Source organism: Podarcis tiliguerta, assembly GCF_965153285.1.
Source record: "Podarcis tiliguerta genome assembly, chromosome: 5".
In the NCBI taxonomy this organism is placed as follows: domain Eukaryota; kingdom Metazoa; phylum Chordata; class Lepidosauria; order Squamata; family Lacertidae; genus Podarcis; species Podarcis tiliguerta.
In genome coordinates, this window is record NC_139538.1 from 10,913,211 (window position 1) to 10,933,405 (window position 20,195).

General features: G+C 45.1%; 1 long non-coding RNA gene across 1 annotated transcript; it reads left to right on the forward strand.

The window, feature by feature from the left end:
• The first annotated feature begins 178 nt into the window (after nucleotides 1–178).
• On the forward strand, nucleotides 179–19,967 carry LOC310678492. Its single transcript, XR_014511773.1, has 3 exons — nucleotides 179–4,207; nucleotides 4,381–8,314; nucleotides 19,156–19,967. It is a non-coding gene; the product is annotated as an uncharacterized lncRNA (long non-coding RNA).
• The last annotated feature ends 228 nt before the right edge of the window (nucleotides 19,968–20,195 follow it).

Sequence of the window (20,195 nt, forward strand, 5' to 3'; positions counted from 1 at the left end):
CCACTACCGAGAAGGCCCTCTGCCTGGTTCTCTGTAACTTGGCCTCTCGCAGTGAGGGAACCGCCAGAAGGCCCTCGGAGCTGGACCTCAGTGTCCGGGCAGAACGATGGGGTGGAGACGCTCCTTCAGATATACTGGACCGAGGCCGTTTAGGGCTTTAAAGGTAAAAGCCCAGTGGATTGGGCTGACCTCCCTAGCTTACATGTGACAAGAAGGCCCTAGTCATTTCAATACATTGAACACTGAAAGCCGTTTTAAAGGTTCAGCCTACTTTGAGAACACCTGGTGTCTTTTACTTTCCTTCATTTTCATAGCTGTGGATGAGTTTTATTTCACACATTTCATTTGTAATAATAATGATAATAATAATAATAATAGGAAAAATCAAAATGATTTCCTCCGGATCGGAGGGTACTATCTCTTTTTAATTTATAAATTTCAAACATTTACAAATTTAATACAAAATACATACTTTCCCATTAATATGCATTTACCACTTGACTTCCCCTCCACCCCTCCATGGTTTCCCCATAATTTCTCATGTTGCTGCAGATTTTGATTATTCTGTGTCCTATCCTTTCCGTATATTCCCTAGAACATAGTATTTACTGCTGTTTTTCATTCAAATCCTACTTGCCTTTTTACGTGTTTGCAACAACTCTTCAAATATTCTACGAAAGGTTTCCAGACTCCCTTATAGACGGCCTCTTCTTGATCCCTGATTTTCATAGTTACATTTGCCGGTTCGGCGTATTCACTCAATTTTTACAGAGGGTACTATTTCAATAGAGGTGGAGGGTAGCCCTGAACAAGTCCATAATCTCACAGTGTGTGAGGCTGATGGCGTCAGAGATTGGAAGCATGGCGTCTGTGAGGTTTACGCATTGCCAGCCATAGCCAATTGCTCAACTGGAAGCATCTGATCCTGGCTGCTAGAATAGCGACAGATAGCTGGGCAGTGCCTCTTGTCTCAGGCAGGCTTGCAACCATCCTCTTCCTTCAGAAATCTCATTGTTTAGGGGAGCTGGCATTCGCTTTTCTGACATACTGCCAGCTGTGATTGCATGCCTATTCAGCCGCTGAAGCACAGGAGTATCCAGACCCGTCCTGTGACCTTCATGAATGGGTGAAACCACTCCTCAATTTTGTTGCTTAGCAGATTCATTTAACTGAGAAATCGGACAAGTGGGGTTGGGTGGGCAGGTCCGGTGGCAGAACATCTGCTTTGCATGCAAAAGGTCTCAGGTTTGACCTGCTGAAATCTCCCAGGTAGGACTGAGGAAAGAGTGCCTAAACCCCTTGCGAGCCACTGGAAACTTTGGTTTCCAGTTGTTTTTGGACTATGATTCCCATCATTTCTGACCACTGGTCCTGCTAGCTGGGGATGATGGGGGTTGTAGTCTAAAAACAGCTGGAGACCCAAGTTTGGGAAACCCAGATGTAGACAATACATGACCAATGGTCTGACCCTGTATAAGGCAGCTTCATGCATTAATATGAATTGCCATGCTTTTGTTTCTTGAGTTCCCATGCATTGCTTTGGTGGTGCTGTTGTTATTTAGTCGTTTAGTCGTGTCCGACTCTTCGTGACCCCATGGACCAGAGCACGCCAGGCACTCCTGTCTTCCACTGCCTCCCGCAGTTTGGTCAAACTCATGCTGGTAGCTTCGAGAACACTATCCAACCATCTCATCCTCTGTCGTCCCCTTCTCCTTGTGCCCTCCATCTTTCCCAACATCAGGGTCTTTTCCAGGGAGTCTTCTCTTCTCATGAGGTGGCCAAAGTATTGGAGTCTCAGCTTCAGGATCTGTCCTTCCAGTGAGCACTCAGGGCTGATTTCCTTCAGAATGGATAGGTTTGATCTTCTTGCAGTCCATGGGACTCTCAAGAGTCTCCTCCAGCACCATAATCCAAAAGCATCAATTCTTCGGCGATGAGCCTTCTTTATGGTATTGCTTTGGTACTTCCCTTTAAATATTCTCTCTCTCTCAAACGCCGCAAAAAAGTACATCTCAAGAGCCCAGGTGCTGGTCTGCACAAAACAAAAGGGACGGACTGGAATGTTAGAGCCGTGGACTTTACCACTTCAGTCTGCAGGTGGGGGAATTGCATTCTCGAATACTCTCTGCCTCTAACCCCAGACTCCTTGCAGGCAGTAGACTTATAGGACAAGGAGAAAGGCTCAGGGCAACACTCTCTCTGATGTGCTGCTGATTTAGTGCATGCAGAGAACTTTTCAAGTGTAAACAAGCAAACCTTCCCCTGCTGTGAAGTGGCACAGGCTCTGAATTCCACCGCTTCGATTTTTAAAATAATGTAAATTTAAAAAAACCTATTGTGGCACAAAGCTCTGTCCATGCTCTTCTTTTGTATAGCTTTTTGACCTTCATGGAAAGAAAAATGCATTTTTGCCCACCCTCTTTTATTTATTTATTTTGAGTTTTCGCCCTCTAGTTTTATGGATCCGGGCAGGCGTCAGGGTTTCCCCTTCCCAGTCCCCTGTTTCCATCATTCCTGTATGAGCACTGTGAGGTAGGCCCTCGACTTCACAGCAGGAGAGTTGATGGCACAATGAGAGAGCTGCCACTTCTGCGATCCTCTTGATTTCAGAGGGGAAGTGTTATGTAATGTACCGATTGCTAATTTGGCCAAGGCCAGATCCTATGCATGTTGGTTCAGAAGCAAGTGCCAATGGGTTTGATGGGGCTTAAACTCTCAGATAAATGTGGAGAGGATTGCAACTTTAGAGTGTTCATGGCTGGCTGGGATGGGAAGGTTATTTGGTTTGCCCATCCATCCATCCATCTATCCATCCATCCATCCATCCATCCATCCATCCTCGGCTGATGCTGCTGTTGGTTTTAATCCCTTTTTAATTTCAACTGTTAAGAACAACCATGGCTTTCATAGCCTCAGAATTTGGGAGAAAGGGCCTTCGTGCCGTCTTGTTCTTTGCCCCAGTTTGTCTTCTGGTGTTCAGCTTTCCAAGAGGTCATGAGTGGTCTGTTACAATTGATCCCTGGTGGGGAGGAAGAGAATTTATATTTCATGAGATCCATACTACAGTGGATTCCATTCAGGAAAAGAGAGAGGAGACTGCATGAAACCAAACCTGAGAGCCCACTTGAATGGTAGAGATGAGCCAGAGACTGGTTTGTTTTTGTCTTGAAACTCTGTATTTTCAATTTGGAACAGCACATCTCTGTTCTGAAATATATGGTTTGTGAAGGGCACTGTTCTGAGAATAGCAGATCTTTTGCACAGGCCCACCTGATGCTCTGAGCATCTTCTGTCTGGATGAATAAGGGTGGTGGTGGGAGAGGGAAGGGGAAAATAAGTGGTTTTCTTAATGGCCAGTAAATTGATTGATATTTGCTGCTACTAATCTGTGGATTTTTCTATTTATTTGGTCATGCTGACCACTAAGGAGCTAAAAGATATTTAAGCCTTTATCCTGTATGTTTCATTTAATGTTTGTGTCATTAACCTTGAAGGCATCCATATCATTCCTTTTTTTAAAAAAAAAAAGTTCTCATCTTACTAAAGTATTTATTTTGTTGACATGTGCTTTTCCTCCCTGCTCTCCTCCCCCAATATGCGTGTTAGATCCAAAAACGAACTTTTCACACAGTAGAACCTCAGACGATACGAACCTCCAGAAATTGGAAAGGAATTGTCAAGTAAACATTCCCTGCTAATAGCAATCAGTCATTCAGGGTAGGAGTGATGTGGTTGCCCATGACTGAGGACCACTCATGATATCAGAACTTGTGATTTCATCCTCATGGGAAATGGCGGGGCAGAGATTGCTGGTTTCCCCATGTGCATATGCATATATCTGCCCATTCTCTCTTACAGCTCTTGACCATCTCACGTTGATCTCTTATTCAATATTACTTTTGCAGGCTTCCTTCATCTTGCCTCTGCAAAATAGGAAATAGTGTGGATTGGTATTCACATAGATCTTCCGTTTCATTGCTAGGGTGGGCAAGTGCTGTTGTGATGTTGGCTTTCTGATATCTGCAGTTAACAAACTGGGGGCCAGTTGCAAGAATGCATGAGTCCTCCTTGTATCTCCTCCGACTCTCCTCCAGTTAAGTGACAACGAACTGCTTAACTGCTGTGAAGAGAGGTGGGGAATTTGCTGGAACTCTTGAGAAACGAGTGCATTCTCCCAAGGCTTGGACCCGGTCTCTTTAAATGTGGAGTGTGGTGGAGTCTCCTTCTTTGGAGGTCTTTAAGCAGAGGCTTGACAACCATATGTCAGGAGTGCTCTGATGGTGTTTCCTGCTTGGCAGGGGGTTGGACTCGATGACCCTTGTGGTCTCTTCCAACTCTATGATTCTATGATTCTATGATTCTATGATTCTATGAATGCAGTTAACAAGGTAAACGTTGCGTCTACAGTGGACCACAGATGCATCCTTGGAATCAATCTCAGGACCTGTCTCCATAACTGACCATACCTTGCAAGGATGCTTTATCAAATATATGAATGAATTGGGGGTGGGGCAAGGAGGAAGGAAATCTCTATGCCTTGTGCTTCGTGGGAAATAGTCCTGGTTGAGGTAAAACGCTATTCCATTTGGTCAGTTTGGGCAATTAATTGGAGGACCTCCTCATAAGGAAGGAGCGTGTGAATTGTGGGGTGTCTCCAATGGGGACAAGGTTGAGAAGTATTAGCATCTGTGGTTGCTGCCAGCCTTTGTTTGTATCATTGAGGGTCTGCTGCATTTGCCCTGTGGGTTTCTATGTCCGATTAATGGCTTCCGAGTCTTCAAATTGTGGTTCTGTGATGCACTGTACAACGTGAGCACAACAAAGCCATGTTATGCCACTTACAAGGCCATTATGCAGTGTCTGTAGAATTTGCACAGCGTTATAATAAAAGGTGTACCATTTTGGATTGTAAGGGACGTTAATTGCCATGTTGTGTTGAAACCTGCCAAAAGTCACACAAATGGGCTTGCATCTCATCCTTGCTGCACGGTTCTATTACTCATCAGAAGAGCCTCATGTTCCTTTTACTGCTTAGGGGGCTTGTTCACACATGCTTGCATCTTGCTGGTTCTCAGCTGCATGTGTGGACTGTGTCCACTGAAAAGTATCGTGTTCAAGTTGGCATCCGGGTTATGGAAGTTCGACATGCCAGTATTATTCTCTGGTGCCTCAGTCACGCTGCTGAAATCAACAAACAGAGCTTGTGCCCTCTGAAGTTCCTCCAAATTCCCTGATGTGTTTGCCTAACAAAAACTCCTCTGGAGAGAAATGTGGGTCGTTCGGGGTTGTGAGATTTTGACTGTGATGCTTTGCTTACCTTAATGTAAACAAGGCACAGTCCATTTAAGCAAAACTGTAAAAGTTGTGCTATCCATACTAAGCTGGTTTTTTGGGAAATTTTAACAAATTTTCTTCCTCAGAAAATTAAAAAACTTGTTACCTCTTCTGTTATGGCTTCGGGTACATGCAGAAAACAGTTCTGCCACATATCTGGCACCTGGTCCATAGCATTAATCTCCTTATCATATGAGAGGAAGACAAGGTAGATATAGAAGTCTGTTCACACATTATTCTAAACCAGAAAGGCAACACAACATTCTCCTTCTTGCCCTGTTTCCTCCTTCATGACAGGGAAGAGGAGTTTGGAAGCTTTTGCTTTTGGTTAACCATGGTTGGTTATGCCATCTGGAGCAACAAACCTTGGCTAATACTGCTCAATTTGTTGTTGTGTTATGCATTTAGTACTTTTATACTGTGAAGCATCCTGTGATCTTTGGATGAAGGGTGGTACATCAATGTAATAACTCATAACGATCATTTCAAAAGAGCCAATGTCAAACTGGTTTATGAAGCTGGCTTAGTGAAACTAAACCATAGGTAGTGTCAGCCACATAGTAGAGTCCAGAAGATGCCCCAAACTAAAAGTGATAGCAAAAGCTTCTGGCTGCTCAGGAGAGGGAGATTGTGTGAAGTCAAGGCTTGTTGTAGTTTATGTATGTCACCCTAAACCATGGTTTAGCATGACATGCAAATGGGCCACTGTGTCTGTGTGTGTGTGTGTGCACAACCACTTTGTAAACCATGGTTGTTAACACTCTTGATCTTGCTGTGCCTATTTGTTGTCTTCATCAGCAGCTGATTTTTGGGAGTGGCCCATTACCATGTGTTTGGTTTATGCTTCCCATTTCTCCGAAGGCTATATCTCTTTTTCTCACCTCCCCATCATTACTGACTCTTAATGACCTTGTGAACAGGGTAATTAAAATACAGTGCCCCACCACCACCATTTCCCCCTTTCACCATGGTGGAGAGAATTGATTCAAAAACAGATTCCTGTTATGGTATAAATACACTGTGAGAATAAAAACAATTTAAGTGCTGCTTAGCAATAAATGTAGGACATGTCTTATGATGGTTTTGCCCAGGCAAAGCAGATTGCTTGTCATACATGTTGGAACTACTGTATATGTTATTTTGCTGCTGCTTCTTTTTTAATTAAAACAAAAAAACTTCTTTGTCTTGCTGTTTAGAATATTGTTGTCATGGCCTTGTTAAAATGCCTTTTCTTTTTGCATCCATGTTGACATGTCCGTCTTCTTGCACAAGGACACTTTGGAAGGGAAGGGAAGTTTTCTAGTCACTGAGATGGAAAAAAAACACACCTTCCACCTGCAAAAATTAGTCCAATCCCCTGCAATGCAGGAATCTTTTGCCCAAAGTGGGGCTTGAACCCACGACACTCTGAGATTAAAAGTTTCATGCTGTACCGGCTGAGCTATCCCACAGTGTATTCCAAGAGTGAAAGCCGGGCTCATGAGAGCCCTGCTCTTGCTCATTGTTGAAAATCTGCAGCAAGGGGGAAACTGCGATACTTTAAGAAGTGTCATAATACAGAGGGCCTTCCTAAGTTAGGAAACTAGTATTTGAGTGGTCTCCTAGTCAGTGGTGGATGGTCCCCATGGGGAATGGTGGGGCAGAAAGCAACAGTAGACTGCCTGAACAAATGACAGAGATCCACAGGCAGTGACCGGCCAAGCCAAATAATCAAGCTTTTATCCCCATGCTTCACCCTGTTCAGTCCTAGAAGGGCAAAACAGAGACTAAGGAGGAGGCATCTAGGGTCACCTCCTGGACTGGTAGTAAGAAATAAGGCAGGCAGTGGGGGCAGACTGAGTCTGGTGGGGCAGTGCCCCATTTGCCTAATAGATCAGCCTCCACTGCTCTTATAAATCAAGACTCAATGAAAGACACTCTGATTCTCACTCGCATCCTGTGGAAGTCAAATCTAAATAAAATATCTAGGACTACAGTTCCCATCATTCCTGACCACTAGTCTGCTAGCTGGGAGTGATGGGAGTTGTAGTCCAAAAATAATAATAAATGGATTAAGACCCAAGTTTGGGAAACCCTGATGTAGGACTTGGGTCTTGTAACAAACAGCAGATAAAGCAACTAATTTGTGTCTGGGGTGTGCCACTTCAGATTGCAGAATGGTGATCACATGACTAATTATTCCTCCAGATTCCTTTTGCAGTCATACTTTGGTTTACGAACACTGCGGGTTGCGGACCGCGCCAAACTTGTAAGTACCAGAACAGGTTACTTCCAGGTTTCGGCGCTCGCGCATGCACAAAAACACCACATCGCATCACGCGCGTGCGCAGACGTGGTTCTTCAGGCTGCAAACACTGTGGGTTGCGAATGTGCCTCCCGCACAGATCACGTTCGCAACCCGAGGTATGACTGTACATAGAAAACTGGATTTGGGAAAGCAGTCGTTCTTTCTTTCTGAGATACTAGTTTCCTGTGTGCATTTTTTAACAAATCCTGCACACTGCAGTGGTATTGCCTAGAGGTGTGGGGAACCTTTGGCCCTGTAGATCAGTGTTCCCCAAACTTGGGTCTCCAGCTGCGTTTGGACTACAATTCCCACCATTCCTGACCACTGGTCCTGCTAGCTAGGGATCATGGGAGTTGTAGTCCAAAAACAGCTAGAGACCCAAGTTTGGGAAACATTGCTCTAGAATGCTGCTGAACTGCATCTCCCATCAGCCCCAGCAAAGCACAACCAATAGCCAGGGATGATGGGAATTGTAGTTCAGCAACATCTGAAGGGCCAAAAGTTCCCCACACCTGGTCTGGAGCCAGGTGGATTACTAGATATCCTTTTTGTGAGAAGAAAGATTTCAGAAGCCATAATCCCCTCAGAAATGTTAAAACTCTGTCTAGTGTTCTCTTTTGTGGCCTCCAGAGCCTTGGAGCAGATTAATCTTTCAGGAGATACCACTTCTCCTAATTGAGAGCATCTGGTTAAGTCATTGTCAGAACAGGATACTGGCCTAGAAGGGCCTTTGGCCTGATCCAGCAGGACTCTCCTTACGTTTATCAGGAATAGGCCTGGTTGATTGCAATGTGCGAATGGGGCCGGCTCTACCATTAGGCAGTGTGAGGCAACAAATGCTGGGAGACAGGGAACCACAGGGAGGTGTTGAAGGACAGAGTGCTGTGTGCCCTTCAATCTGCCCTGTGCCCTCAAGAGTTAGCCTGCTTCCCTCAGGTGGGGTGGAGGATAGTGCCTCAGCACAAGTGTTAAATTGAAGATTCGATTGCCAGCCTGGTCAGCTTTTGTATATGGAAAAGGAGGAAGGACCATATTGTCTTTTGCCTCAGGCAGCAAAATGTCTTGGGCCGGCCACTGGGTAGAATTTGTTTTACTTTGAACAACCACAGAAATGGCTTTGGGTTTTTTTTTTGTATTCCTGAATGGAATTGTATTGTGTGCAACTGTATTGTGTGCAAATCCTGAGGGAAATGTCTTTCAGCTGGAGACAACTTGTCTAGTCAGTCTTGGAATCTGGAAACTTTCTCCTTTCCTTCGTTTTAAAAAAAATTGCACTGATTTCTGCAGTCGGATAACTTTCTGTGTTATAAAATAAACCATCTTCTGCTCGCTGTTTCATGGCTTTGTTTTGCTGTCTCTGGTAATCCTTCATGCTGCTTTGCTATTTCAGTGGGTTTGCAGTCTTATTATTTATTTTCCTATTTATTTATTTATTTATTTAAAAGGCACCTGTAGCACTTTCCAGAGAAGACCGCCTCTCAAAGAAAGCAGCTTACAATCAAGTAAAATATTTAACAATAAAACATTTAAAACACTTCAAATATCTAAGTACATCTAAAAAAACCCCAAACCGGCATCTTAATTAACCTGCTAAGTCATTGCAAAGAAGTTAGTATTTAAAGCCTATTTAAGAGAGACCTCCTTATCACTTGGAATTGCATTCCATAATGGGGTGTACCTGCCAGCCTAATAATTTTTCCTACTAAGAGGGAAACATTTTCAGAGAATTGTAATTGGTAGGGACTCCCAAGGGAAAGCAGGTAAAAGATAAAGGTAAAGGGACCCCTGACCATTAGGTCCAGTCGCAGACGACTCTGGGGTTGTGGCGCTCATCTCGCTTTATTGGCTGAGGAAGCCGGCGTACAGCTTCCAGGTCATGTGGCCAGCATGACTAAGCCGCTTCTGGCGAACCAGGGCAGTGCACGGAAATGCCGTTTACCTTCCCGCTGGAGCGGTACCTATTTATCTACTTGCACTTTGACATGCTTTCGAACTGCTAGGTTGGCAGGAGCAGGGACCGAGCAACGGGAGCTCACCCGGATATGGGGATTCGAACTGCCGACCTTCTGATCGGTAAGTCCTAGGCTCTGTAGTTAAATAATCCCTGACAGATGGCCATCCAAACTCTGTTTAAGAACCCCAATGAAGGCAAGTCCACCACCTTCTGAGGCAATCCATTCCACTGTCAAACAGCTCTTGCCGTCAGAAAATGCTTCCTAATGTTTATAGTCAGTATCTCCTTTCTTGTAATTTGAATCCATTGGTTTGGGTCCAACCCTCTGGAGCAGCAGAAAACAAGCTCACGCCATCTTACACGTGACAAGCCTTTTCCATATTCACTTGTGCATTGAAGAAAATGTTCATGTCTGCTAAGGGCTGGTAATACTTTGCAGGGAGTGGGTGGCGCTGTGGACTAAACCACTGAGCCTCTTGGGCTTGCTGATCGGAAGGTCGCAGGTTCGAATCCGTGCGATGGGGTGAGCTCCCATTGCTCTGTATCAACTTCTGCCAACCTAGCAGTTCGCAAGAATGCCGGTGCAAGTAGATAAATAGGGACCACTGCAGTGGGAAGGTAAACAGTGTTTCCGTGTTCTCTGGCTTTCATCACGGTGTCCCGTTGTGCCAGAAGTGGTTTAGTCATGCTGGCCACATGACTCGGAAAGCTGTCTGTGGACAAACGCCAGCTCCCTCGGCCTGAAGCGAGATGAGCATCTCTGGTTTTTCCCATTCTGTTGTTTTCCTCTATTTCTTTGCATTGCTCATTTAAGAAGGCCCTCTTGTCTCACCTTGCTGTTTTTTGGAAATCTGCATTCAGTTTCCTGTATCTTTCACTATCTCCCTCGCATTTTGCTTGCCTTCTCTCCCCCGCTATTTGTAAGGCCTCGTTGAACAGCCACTTTGCTTTCTTGCATTTCCTTTTCATTGGGATAGTTTTAGTTGCTGCCTCTTGTATAATGTTACAAGCCTCCAGCCATAGTTCTTCAGGCACTCTGTCCACCAAATCTAATTCCTTAAACCTGTTCCTCACTTCCACTGTGTATTCATAAGGGATTTGATTTAGATTGTGTCTTGCTGGCCCAGTGGTTTTTCTTCAGTATAATCTGGAATTTTGCTATAAGAAGCTGATGATCTCAGCCACAGTCAGCTCCAGGTCTTGTTTTTACTGACTGTATAGAGCTTCACAAGTCTACACATCCTTTATATACAATGCTACTCCTCCTCCCTTTCTGTTTGGTCTATTCCTTTTGAACAGGTTATATCCCTCAATTCCTATATTCCAGTCACAAGTCTCATCCCTACCGGGTCATATGTGCCATCCTGTATTAAAAACTTCAGTTCATCTTGTTTATTTCTCCATAGACAGCCAGAGATTATACTGGGCTTGCTGGACAAATATCGTCTCACTAAGGGACTCCTGCTAAGCTGCTGAGGAACCTCAGAATTCTGCTTGAAAACCACGTTGCCATGTCAACACCTGCTTATTTAAAGCCTTTGTATGCTGCCTCTCTACCACTGGGGATTTCCTCCAGAGGAAGCTAACAACCATCTTAAATGCAGAAGGTCAAGTATTTAAGAAGCTGCAGGGAAAAAAAGAAATCAATTTATGAGGCGCTTAATTAAAGAAACTTCTCTAGGGGCTAGAAGATAGATGCTGCATCACAAGAAACACTAATTTCCCCATGTATTTTTACCCAACATTCATTACTGAGACAACTGCATTTTTGTTAATTGGGGTGACAGATGGACAAGTAGTGCTGGAGCCAAGCAGGCTCCCCTCAGAAAGAAGTACAAAGGTGAAGGCACCACAACCAAGAAGGCCCTGCTGTGTATGAACATCTGCTGCACTTTGGATAGCATATTGCCGGGAAAAAGTGGCAGGACTAGAGGGATATATTTGGGGAAGGAGAAGTTCTGCCTACAGGAGCAAATTCTGTTTTGCATGCATGAGCTGTTGGGGAATGGTGATCTGATCCCATTATTGCCAGAAAAAGAGGACAGATTTGCATGACATTTGGCTATGCTAATTTATATGCATAGATGCAAATTCAGAAATAATTACTATAGCTGAGATAAAGGTAAAGGTACCCCTGACTGTTAGGTCCAGTCACAGACGACTCTGGGGTTGCGGCGCTCATCTCGCTCTATAGGCCGAGGGAGCTGGTGTTTGTCTGTAGACAGCTTCCGGGTCATGTGGCCAGCATGACTAAGCCGCTTCTGGTGAACCAGAGCAGCACACGGAAACGCTGTTTACTTTCCCGCCAGTGCGGTACCTATTTATCTACTTGCACTTTCTACTTTCACAACTGCTAGGTGGGCAGGAGCTGGGACCAAACAACGGAAGCTCACCCTGTTGCGGGGATTCGAACCGCCGACCTTCTGATCGACAAGCCCTAGGCTCTGTGGTTTAGACCAGAGCGCCACCTGCATCCCTATAGCTGAGATAGGGATACAATAGATCTCACTGTAGCTGTGGGAGGACTGTGACCAGGGGATCTCGTTGCTTTCCCAGTCTGCTAGTTGCAAACAGGCGACTTCATGGCCAGTGTTCTCCTTGCTTAGGGGTGTTCACACATTACACCCAATAAGTATACCACCTGGGTAGCTGTGTACACAAATAGTTGAGTGGTATATTCATAAAGTTATTCACATTTAGCATTCCCTAACTGTACAGCCTATGTACCTGGGTGTGCAATAGTTGAATTGTACAAATCAACAAGTGTACACTCTTCCCCACAAACACTTGTACATGTGTAGTGACAGCTTGTACCTGTGTTCAGGCTAATGTGTGAACATGCCTATTTTTATTTTATGTTATTTTAATTTCCTTACCTCCCTTCATCCGTGGCAGTTTACAATACAAAAACACATAACATAGTAACAAACCAAAACAATAAATCTCTCTCCCCCCCCCCGTATTTATTCATTATCTTGTTATCTTTAAAACAGATTTGGAAAGGACAGTCCTTTAATCTGAGGACTCTCTCAGACAGAAGACTATCCTATGTAATATAGGCCACACAGTGACTAGTAAAGGTAAAGGGACCCCTGACCATTAGGTCCAGTTGTGGCCGACTCTGGGGTTGTGGCATACATCTCGCTTTATTGGCCGAGGGAGCCGGCGTACAGCTTCCGGGTCATGTGGCCAGCATGACTAAGCCACTTCTGGCGAACCAGAGCAGTGCATGGAAACGCCATTTACCTTCCTGCTGGAGCGGTACCTATTTATCTACTTGCACTTTGACATGCTTTCAAACTGCTAGGTTGGCAGGAGCAGGGACTGAGCAACGGGAGCTCACCCCGTCGCGGGGATTCAAACCACCGACCTTCTGATTGGCAAGTCCTAGGCTCTGTGGTTTAGCCCACAGCTGTGGTGCCTTAACTACATACGCTTCAGGTTACAGACTCCGCTAACCCAGAAATAGTACCTCAGGTTAAGAACTTTGCTTCAGGATGAAAACAGAAATTCTCTGCTGCAGCACGGCAGTAGGAGGAGGCCCCCATTAGCTAAAGTGGTGCTTCAGGTTAAGAACAGTTTCAGGTTAAGAACGGACCTCCGGAATGAATTAAGTACTTAACCCAAGGTACCACTGTATATTTCTTTAGAGACGGGGTGGGGGACAAAACAAATTCTCAGAAGCCTTTGGTGGGCTTTATTGTTTAGGTGACTTTTCGGATCCCTCTCCTCCTTGGTCACAAAGCAGCCTAGAGAAGAGTTTCTCTCACTCTCTTATAACACCATACCCTCCAACATCCCTCTGGTGAAAATTGGGACATTTTGATCTGGGGAATGCAAGGTGTTCCTGGCTGGGGGGAAAGCATGTGTTTGTGTGTGGGGCGGGAGGAAATACACATGTGTGCACTCTGTACATACTCAGAGATGCTACTGTCTCTTCATTACTTCACATGTTACCAGATGAGACCCTGGCACTGGGCTCCAGTCCTCTGAAGGAGCGTATCCACCCCCATTGTTCTGACCAGACACTGAGGTCCAGCTCCGAGGGCCTTCTGGCAGTTCCCTCACTGCGAAAAGCCAAGTTACAGGGAACTAGGCAGAGGGCCTTCTCAGTAGTGGCGCCCACCCTGTGGAACGCCCTCCCACCAGATGTCAAAGAGAAGAACAACTACCAGACTTTTAGAAGACATCTGAAGGCAGCCCTGTTTAGGAAAGCTTTTAATGTTTGATGGATTACTGTATTTTAATATTTTGTTGGAAGCCGCCCAGAGTGGCTGGGGAATCCCAGCCAGATGGGCGGTTTTTTTTTTTTGTTTTTTTTTATTATTATTATTATTATTATTATTATTATTATTATTATTATTATTATTTCCCTTCCCCCCCAATGCTCTTCCCAATACTGTTATCTGCTCAAGACTCACCCACTGCTGCTTCTGGCTCCAATCTGAACTGCGGCTCTTTTATATCCATGTCCCCTGCCTCTGCGTGTCTGGTTCCAGCTCCCATTGGTGCCCTGGCAAATGACATCATCATGCTGAGCCACCTAGCTCAGAGCCGGCCACCATGTTGTGAGGGGCAGAAAGGCAGGATCCATGAGGATCGGAACCGAAGTACCCACCTTGGAGAGTCCAGCCCACCGTGCGGATGGCAGATGAGCCTCAGGGCCTGTGTGGCCTCTACAATCTGATGCCTGCTCTGTCAGTTGCTGGGGTTGTGAAGGGGGAACAAAGCCTTGAAATTGGGGTTCCCTGGTTTCAAGTCAGGAGCCATGGTTATCAGGAGTTCAGCCTACACTTGAGTAGGACCCTGGTAGAGACACATGCCCGACTGGCATGTTCCCTCTCTCCTGGTCAATCAGGAGCTTCATAAGCTTTCTTCAGCTCAAACATCACTGCGACCGATGCCAACAGACACCGGCACACTTAGGGATCCGCATAGTTTGCGCATCATGCGCATGGACAGACCTCAGCAACTCAGCATTTTGGCTAATCAACTTTATTTACATATAAACACACACGGAGCACTGCAACATGGCTCCCTCTCTCTCTAGCATCAGACAGCAAAGAGAAAAAGACAAAGCACAATAGTCCCACTTCACAGAACACAGTACAGTGGTACCTCAGGTTAAGAACTTAATTTGTTCCGGAGGTCTGTTCTTAACCTGAAACTGTTCTTAACCTGAAGCACCACTTTAGCTAATGGGGCCTCCTGCTGCCGCCGCACGATTTCTGTTCTCATCCTGAAGCAAAGTTCTTAACCCGAGGTAATATTTCTGGGTTAGCAGAGTCTGTAACCTGAAGCGTATGTAACCCGAGGGACCACTGTAACACAAACATCCTGTCTTCATCACTTTCCGCTCTGTGGAGTCAAAACATACCACGTCATGTGAAGACAACAATCCCATGACTGCAGTCACGGAGCAGGAATTCTAACAGTGATAGCTTTACCAATTTTGGGATCGTCCTGGCAAAACCATGGCAGTTGAAGGGTATGCAACAGTACAACTCGTGAAGCTGGATGTTGGCAGATTCAGGACAGATAAATTACTTCATGGTAATCTATGGAACTCTCTTCAGCAGGAAGCAATGATAGCCGCCAATTTGGATGGCTTTGAAAGGGAGCTGGAAAATTCATGGAGGATAATGCTACTAGCCATAATGTTTGTCTGTCATGATCAGAGGCAGTGATGTTTCTAAATAGCAGTAGCTGGTTATTCTCTGAATTGTATTTTCGCAGTGTATTTGGTTTAATTTTACATTGATGTTAGCTACATTCGCCATTGATCTGATGCAAAAGCAGAATACAGTTCTTTGAAAGGAAACTAGGGAAATGCAACACCAAACATTCCCCCGCAACCCAATTACTCAGTCTCTCGCATACATACAATACTGTGTCCTGTCAGTTCTCACAAATAAACAGTGCTTTTCCCAAGAGTGGTGTTGCAATGTTACATTTTCATTGTAGATTTAGTGGGTTTTAACTGCAATTCCCAATGTACTGGTTAAATTAGCAAGGTGAAACTCCTTTAATTTAGCTTGTTATGCTTCCAATGTGCAGGCTATGAGCCTTCGTTTATTTTTCCTCCCCTCCAATTTAACCTCTATTGATTCTCCTCACAGTTTTTAGGTAATTAGAAAAGGTCTTATTCCCCCTCCCCCACACGAAATCTAATTATAGCATGTTGTTTTTGCTAAGTAAACAGGCTCTAAATCAATCTAATAAGATATTAGGCAAACATAATAAAAGCCCTTTTGCTAATTAGGCTTATTAGTGTCAGCATTAAAAAAAAAGCCTTTCTTGTCCTAATGCAAACAAGATAAAAGAGATAATCCTTCCAATCAAATTAGGAAAGGGAAAGCTTCAAAGTACATGACTTCATTAACACCCCCCCAAAAAAAATCCCAACAACAACTACCCCAAAAACAAATATTCGTCAAAGGACAGGGTGTCTTTGGTGTTCAATTGTTGGCACTTTTGTGTGTTCTAGTCATCGGATTGTAAAGTAACGATGGGGATGATTCAGATCCCCCCCCAATCTTTAGCATGAATAGTGGAGTTTAGGCTGTAGGGCAGAAATGGGCTTGCTGCTTGGATTTCCTGTAGCTCTCGGCCTAATTTCAGGCAGGTGAGGAAAAGGAGGAGGCAGTGGTGGACCCTGAGGTCTCAAATGTCAGTGGTGCCCTGTGCAATGCCAAAATTCAGTGCCCCTCAACCCTCATGCTCCATTCTAGATAAAAATTGTGCTGCCCCAATCTTCTTCTTTGGCGATCACTCGTAGCCGAGTAAGATTGTCTTCCACAAACACGGTTTTAACAGTGAGTCCGTAAGTGACTGTGGAGGCTAATTCTGAATCCACACGTCCTTCCACAGTGAGGACATTGGTTTCCGGGCGGGAACTGATTATGGTGAGGGTTTGCCAAGCATGCCTTCTTCTTAGCACGTTTCTCCCTTTCGTCCTGAGTTTGAATGTCTTCAAAGCCCATGACACTTTTGGTAAAGGCTGTTCTCCAATTGGAGCACTCGCAGGCCAGTGTTTCCCAGTTATCAGTCTTTATACAACTTTTTTAAAAAAAATTGCCTTGAGAGAGTCTTTAAACCTCTTTTGTTGACCACCAGCATCACACTTTCCATTTTAAAGTTTGGAATAGAGTAGTTGCTTTGGAAGACGATCATCAGGCATCCACACAACATGACCAGTCCAACGAAGTTGATGTTGAAGAATCATTGCTTCAACACTGGTGATCGTGGCTTCTTCCAGTTTGCTGGTATTAGTTTGCCTGTCTTCCCACCGTTGATGGAATCTTTCGAGGAGTTGGCAATGGCGTTTATAAGTGGTGGCGTTTATAGCACCCCCGAGGCTCTGCACTCGGTGCGACCAAACCAGTCATGCTCCCCTAAATCTGCCTCTGGAAGAAGAATGGGGTGGCGCGCGCGCACACACACACACACACACACACGAGAGCACTCAGTTGCAGAGCATGCAGAAGATCTCAGATTGAATCCCTGGCATCTCCAGGTAGGGACCCAGGAGAGTCAAAGACTAGACAATCCTGATCTAGGAGGTCCAACGACCTGACTTCCTATGTTCCTATGGATGCTCCTGACCACCACCTGTGGGAATGCAGCTCTCAACAGAAAAAAGATCCCCCAATTTTGCAGTAGAGCTGCGGGAGGGGGGGTCACAACCTTTTTTTAGCTCATAAACAGATGTGTAAACTGGTGCATGTGTTACACATAAACAGATGTGTAAACTGTAGTTTGTTAAGGGTGCTGGGAATTGTAGCTCTCTGATGGGCAGTCCACAGAATGCAATGTATGACGAGCTTGCAGCCAGTATGAAGTCAGAAAACTGCATCCTGTGACCAGAAGTCAGGGTACCTCTCTTAGAGACTCGCGGCGAGACTCCTTATGGGGTCTTCGCTGCGAGATCACATTCATCCGGTACTATACCAGCTGCACTGGCTCCCGGTGGAGTACAGGATCAGGTTTAAGGTGCTGGTTTTAACCTTTAAAGCCCTATACGGCCTAGGACCCTCGTACCTACGGGACCGCCTCTCCTAGTATGCCCCACAGAGGAACCTACGGTCTGCAAATAAAAACATCCTGAAGGTCCCAAGCCTCAGAGAGGTTAGGCTGGCCTCAACTAGAACCAGGGCTTTCTTGGCTGTGGCTCCAATCTGGTGGAACGCTCTGTCACAAGAGACTAGGGCCCTGCGGGACCTGACATCTTTCCGCAGAGCCTGCAAGACAGAGTTGTTCCACCAGGCCTTTGGTCAGGGCCCAGCCTGACTCCCTCCTCTGGCAACCTGCACAGAATTTTGCTTAACGGTTGCCATTAATTTGATTTTAATTAATTTTTATAATGAAATGTTTTTAGAATGTTGGATTATTTGATTGTTTGGTTATTTGATTGTTGTTAGCCGCCCTGAGCCCGGCTTCAGCTGGGGAGGGCGGGATATAAATAAAATTTATTATTATTATTACTATTATTTTTATTAGAGAGCCTCAAGCCCTTTTTATTCATTGAAGTCTGCTCCTTTTTATTTCATATCTTCCTGGCAACTTTTAAACTTTTGGCAGTCTCACCTCCAGTCACCCGGTGGCAGAAGAATTTAATTTCAGTCAAAAAATGAATGTGACTCGTATAAGAAGCCGTATCCTTTCAGCGAATTTAATTTGATAATATAACTCGCCTGGCCGTTCTTGCCACCGAAGCATTGTGCATCAACTGGCAATCTAGGCAGATAATAAAAACGGGGTCCAAGAGCGAAGGAAATGAAACTGAACACAATGCTGTTACATCGGTAGCTTCGGGGTAGCGGAAACAGGGTCAGAGCTGGGCTCCTGCATTTTGCACTCTGAATAGGACATTCCTGCGTACCTATAAATGGTGTTTTTTATCTTCTGCAAATGCACCGTTTGCTGAGTCATGTTCAGCCGTGTTGTGGGGCAAAGGCTCCTGATCTTAGTAGCTGGTTTCACTGGGGACGGCCCTACCATTGGACAAGGTGAGGTGGCAGCGGAGCACAGTAGCAAATTCAAAAGCACAGAGGCACTTCTTGATTGTCACCGTCACACCCCCTCTGAGCTGTGCCCCCCTTTAAGGTTATACAAACTTCTGGTTAGGGATGCGCTGCAATGCAGATCGCTACGTGCTGTATTTAAGTCGGATCTGCTATTTTCTGTACACGTGCATGGGCAAATGATTCGCACTGCTCTAATATCCTTTTTCAGAGTGACTTAGGTTTTTTAGCTAATGGAAACAGCTGCAGGGAATTGGTTAAAATGAAGCTTTGTTGTACAGCAGGCACCCCCAACCTGCGGCCCTCCAGATGTTTTGGCCTACAACTCCCATGATCCCTAGCTAACAGGACCAGTGGTCAGGGATGATGGGAATTGTAGTCAAAAACATCTGGAGGGCCGAAGGTTGGGGATGCCTGTTGTAGAGGTTTGAGTTTTGAAGTATGGGTCACATTTCCATGTCACAAGTCAGGGTTTCATGGCAGGCACGATGGCTATGTTCTGCCTCCACTTGTGGAATCATGAGTGGGGAGAGTGTCTCAGATAGGCATCTGGTTAGCCATTGTCAGAACAGGATGCTCGCCTAGAAGGGCCTCTGGCCTGATCCAGCCGGACTCTTCTTATGTTTATCAGGAATAGGCCTGATTGATTGCAGTGTGCGAATGGGGCCGGCTCTACCATTAGGCAGTGTGAGGCAACAAATGCTGGGAGACAGGGAACCACAGGGAGATGTTGAAGGACAGAGTGCTGTGTGCCCTTCAGTCTGCCCTGTGCCCTCAAGAGTTAGCCTGCTTCCCTCAGGTGGGGTGCAGGATATTGCCTTACCACAAGTGTTAAATTGAAGGTTCGATTGCCAGCCTGGTCAGCTTTTGTATATGGAAAGGGAGGAAGGACCATCTTGTCTTTTGCCTCAGGCAGCAAAATGTCTTGGGCTGGCCTGGTCAGCTTTTGTATATGGAAACTGTATATGGAAACTGTGCTTTCCTTGAACTTCCATTGTACGTTGCAGAATTTGCACAGCATTCTCTTGAAAGTGGAAGCACCTTGTTGCTTTCGTTGTTCCTTAGCTTTGGAGCACACAAGATAATTCTTTGGCGTTCTTCTTGCATGCCTTCTCCAGAGTGATCCTAGGAGCCCATCCTCAGTGGCTCACTCACTTCCTTTCACTTCGATTGGCTCCCATCAGTACAATGGGTGAAAAGATTTCTCTGTGGCTAAAATGCTCCTTTCATGCTGATTTGGTGGCTATAGGATGCTGGAGACAGGGACCCAGATGCAGAGAATAGCAATGGGTCTTTGACCCCCATCAACCTCGGACCATTACACCTCTGTGTGGCAGGTCAATAAAGAACAGTCAATGGTCAGTTTTTTCAAATTATTACTAGTTTTTACGATGAAGGTAAGAATTTGGATTTCCTAGTTCAGAGAACAAAATGTCTTGGGCTGCTTTGATTAATATGCATTCTTCTTTTTTTAAAAATAATATGTTTTATTATTGAAGTACAAGTTTGTATATTGCGGCACGACAAAACAAATAACAAAGCCAAATGTTGATAAGAAAGCATATTTAGTTTGAACCTCGGGGCTGAAAGTAGGCAA